A 5,000-nucleotide genomic window follows, 5' to 3' on the forward strand; every position below is an offset into this window, starting at 1 on the left:
CTCTATATAGTTATGTATAATGATATTTATATTATTTATACCTCTAACTGGAACGTACCTTGAGCATATATGCTGTGACCCGAAAGATGGTGAACTATACTTGATCAGGTTGAAGTCAGGGGAAACCCTGATGGAAGACCGAAACAGTTCTGACGTGCAAATCGATTGTCAGAATTGAGTATAGGGGCGAAAGACCAATCGAACCATCTAGTAGCTGGTTCCTTCCGAAGTTTCCCTCAGGATAGCTGGTGCATTTAACTGTTGTATAAAATAATCTTATCTGGTAAAGCGAATGATTAGAGGCCTTAGGGTCGAAACGATCTTAACCTATTCTCAAACTTTAAATGGGTAAGAACCTTAACTTTCTTGATATGAAGTTTAAGGTTATGATATAATGTGCCCAGTGGGCCACTTTTGGTAAGCAGAACTGGCGCTGTGGGATGAACCAAACGTAATGTTACGGTGCCCAAATTAACAACTCATACAGAAACCATGAAAGGCGTTGGTTGCTTAAAACAGCAGGACGGTGATCATGGAAGTCGAAATCCGCTAAGGAGTGTGTAACAACTCACCTGCCGAAGCAACTAGCCCTTAAAATGGATGGCGCTTAAGTTGTATACCTATACATTACCGCTAAAGTAGATGATTTATGTTACTTGTAATATAAATTTTGAAACTTTAGTGAGTAGGAAGGTACAATGGTGTGCATAGAAGTGTTTGGCGTAAGCCTGCATGGAGCCGCCATTGGTACAGATCTTGGTGGTAGTAGCAAATAATCGAATGAGACCTGGGAGGACTGAAGTGGAGAAGGGTTTCGTGTGAACAGTGGTTGATCACGAGTTAGTCGGTCCTAAGTTCAAGGCGAAAGCCGAAAATTTTCAAGTATAGAAAAATCAAAATATATTTTGCATCATACCGATTTTTATACACTTGAATAATTTTGAACGAAAGGGAATACGGTTCCAATTCCGTAACCTGTTGAGTATCCGTTTGTTATTAAATATGGGCCTCGTGCTCATCCTGGCAACAGGAACGACCATAAAGAAGCCGTCGAGAGGTATCGGAAGAGTTTTCTTTTCTGTTTTATAGCCGTACTACCATGGAAGTCTTTCGCAGAGAGATATGGTAGATGGGCTAGAAGAGCATGACATATACTGTTGTGTCGATATTTTCTCCTCGGACCTTGAAAATTTATGGTGGGGATACGCAAACTTCTCAACAGGCCGTACCAATATCCGCAGCTGGTCTCCAAGGTGAAGAGTCTCTAGTCGATAGAATAATGTAGGTAAGGGAAGTCGGCAAATTAGATCCGTAACTTCGGGATAAGGATTGGCTCTGAAGATTGAGATAGTCGGGCTTGATTGGGAAACAATAACATGGTTTATGTGCTCGTTCTGGGTAAATAGGGTTTCTATCATTTATGGTAGATTCTTGTTCCCCGGATAGTTTAGTTACGTAGCCAATTGTGGAACTTTCTTGCTAAAATTTTTAAGAATACTAATTGGGCAACTGATTAGTTCTTTTAAATTATAACGATTATCAATTAACAATCAATTCAGAACTGGCACGGACTTGGGGAATCCGACTGTCTAATTAAAACAAAGCATTGTGATGGCCCTAGCGGGTGTTGACACAATGTGATTTCTGCCCAGTGCTCTGAATGTCAAAGTGAAGAAATTCAAGTAAGCGCGGGTCAACGGCGGGAGTAACTATGACTCTCTTAAGGTAGCCAAATGCCTCGTCATCTAATTAGTGACGCGCATGAATGGATTAACGAGATTCCTACTGTCCCTATCTACTATCTAGCGAAACCACAGCCAAGGGAACGGGCTTGGAATAATTAGCGGGGAAAGAAGACCCTTTTGAGCTTGACTCTAATCTGGCAGTGTAAGGAGACATAAGAGGTGTAGAATAAGTGGGAGATATTAGACTTCGGTTTGGTATCGACAATGAAATACCACTACTCTTATTGTTTCCTTACTTACTTGATTAAATGGAACGTGTATCATTTCCTAGCCATTATACGGATGTATTTATTATATCTTATGGTATTGGGTTTTGATGCAAGCTTCTTGATCAAAGTATCACGAGTTTGTTATATAATCGCAAACAAATTCTTTAATAAGAAAATGCATTTATGTATTTTTGATTTAAAAATTTGGTATAACTCCAATTACTCAGGTATGATCCAATTCAAGGACATTGCCAGGTAGGGAGTTTGACTGGGGCGGTACATCTCTCAAATAATAACGGAGGTGTCCCAAGGCCAGCTCAGTGCGGACAGAAACCACACATAGAGCAAAAGGGCAAATGCTGACTTGATCTCGGTGTTCAGTACACACAGGGACAGCAAAAGCTCGGCCTATCGATCCTTTTGGTTTAAAGAGTTTTTAACAAGAGGTGTCAGAAAAGTTACCATAGGGATAACTGGCTTGTGGCGGCCAAGCGTTCATAGCGACGTCGCTTTTTGATCCTTCGATGTCGGCTCTTCCTATCATTGTGAAGCAAAATTCACCAAGCGTTGGATTGTTCACCCATGCAAGGGAACGTGAGCTGGGTTTAGACCGTCGTGAGACAGGTTAGTTTTACCCTACTAATGACAAAACGTTGTTGCGACAGCATTCCTGCGTAGTACGAGAGGAACCGCAGGTACGGACCAATGGCACAATACTTGTTCGAGCGAACAGTGGTATGACGCTACGTCCGTTGGATTATGCCTGAACGCCTCTAAGGTCGTATCCGTGCTGGACTGCAATGATAAATAAGGGGCAATTTGCATTGTATGGCTTCTAAACCATTAAAAGTTTATAATTTATTTTATAAACGACAATGGATGTGATGCCAATGTTATTTGTAACATAGTAAATTGGGAGGATCTATGATCACCTGATGCCGTGCTAGTTACATATTTAAACATTATTTAATACAATGACAAAGCCTAGAATCAATTGTAAACGACTTTTGTAACAGGCAAGGTGTTGTAAGTGGTTGAGCAGCTGCCATACTGCGATCCACTGAAGCTTATCCTTTGCTTGATGATTCGAAAATGTTAATAAAACAACAAATATAAAATATAATATGTGTGTTATGGTTGTTAAACACCAACTAAAACATATATATATATATATATTGTATGAGTTGTTTAAAGGTGCCATATTTGTTAATTTACTTATGATATTTTATATATTTCTTTGTAAGTTGATAATGTGTGGACCGGACCTTAAGAAAATGTTATATACAAAAAGCTTTTTGATGATGCAATACAAAATTTATGTTATTTTATAAATAACATTCTTTTCAGAATAATTGAATTGTTATTGAAAGGAATAAAGAAATTAAATTGTTTTAAACAAAACAGAGAAAGAAGAACACACATTTTATTATATATATGAGTATATATATATATATATATATATATATATATATATATATATATATATGATAACTGCGAAAGGCAATAGAAAACACAAAAAAATAAATATATGAAATCATATTAAAAATATATTATAATTCAATCAATGGAGAACAGTAATATGCGAATGAAAAATTTACACTCTTAAACATAAATGTTATATTTAGTGTGAAATAGAAGTTTATATTTTATTTGATATTGCATAATAATAATAAACCGATTAATAAAATTTACACTCATGAGACTTGGAATTGTTATGAAATTCAATTCAGTGTTTTCCAATACAAAATGTCAAATAATATCATGAAACATATAAATTACATGTTAGATAATAACATATGACACAAACAATGTGATATAATAGAATTTAACATGTAAAATAAATGTTGGGTAATAACGTATGGAACAACTCTACTACAATAAAAAATGTTTGCTATAGACAAAATTATATATGGAAATCACATGATTGTGGAGTATTGTCTTGCCGGCAGCCGTCAATTATAGTTCAAATTATTAAATATTTAAGTTATTCGTGTGTTATATTTAAATTAATACATGAAGAATTAATAGTGAGTGGTTGCATTTGAAAAAAGTATCATTCTTAAGGAAATGGTGTTCAAAAACCTATATATGGAGTGGTGTCGCGCACGGCAAGTCATATGAGAAAAAGTAAAAGTAACAAAATAATATGACTGTGGAGTATTGTCTTGCCGGCATGGGTCATTTATTGGGCAAATTATGAAATGTTATGAAATTCAATTCAGTGTTTTCCAATACAAAATGTCAAATAATATCATGAAACATATAAATTACATGTTAGATAATAACATATGACACAAACAATGTGATATAATAGAATTTAACATGTAAAATAAATGTTGGGTAATAACGTATGGAACAACTCTACTACAATAAAAAATGTTTGCTATAGACAAAATTATATATGGAAATCACATGATTGTGGAGTATTGTCTTGCCGGCAGCCGTCAATTATAGTTCAAATTATTAAATATTTAAGTTATTCGTGTGTTATATTTAAATTAATACATGAAGAATTAATAGTGAGTGGTTGCATTTGAAAAAAGTATCATTCTTAAGGAAATGGTGTTCAAAAACCTATATATGGAGTGGTGTCGCGCAAGGCAAGTCATATGAGAAAAAGTAAAAGTAACAAAATAATATGACTGTGGAGTATTGTCTTGCCGGCATGGGTCATTTATTGGGCAAATTATGAAATGTTATGAAATTCAATTCAGTGTTTTCCAATACAAAATGTCAAATAATATCATGAAACATATAAATTACATGTTAGATAATAACATATGACACAAACAATGTGATATAATAGAATTTAACATGTAAAATAAATGTTGGGTAATAACGTATGGAACAACTCTACTACAATAAAAAATGTTTGCTATAGACAAAATTATATATGGAAATCACATGATTGTGGAGTATTGTCTTGCCGGCAGCCGTCAATTATAGTTCAAATTATTAAATATTTAAGTTATTCGTGTGTTATATTTAAATTAATACATGAAGAATTAATAGTGAGTGGTTGCATTTGAAAAAAGTATCATTCTTA

At 34.7% G+C, this 5,000-nt stretch overlaps 1 non-coding gene across 1 annotated transcript in view; it reads left to right on the forward strand.

Moving 5' to 3' along the window:
• LOC122322401 overlaps positions 1-3,044 on the forward strand; it is a 3,958-nt gene extending 914 nt beyond the window's left edge. The window contains exon 1 of the ribosomal RNA XR_006246559.1: positions 1-3,044. This exon is cut by the window's left edge and continues 914 nt beyond it. This is a non-coding gene — a ribosomal RNA (large subunit ribosomal RNA).
• Positions 3,045-5,000: the final 1,956 nt, after the last annotated feature.

The sequence above is a fragment of the Drosophila grimshawi genome, unplaced genomic scaffold, assembly GCF_018153295.1.
Source record: "Drosophila grimshawi isolate 15287-2541.00 unplaced genomic scaffold, ASM1815329v1 contig_1190, whole genome shotgun sequence".
Lineage (NCBI taxonomy): Eukaryota > Metazoa > Arthropoda > Insecta > Diptera > Drosophilidae > Drosophila > Drosophila grimshawi.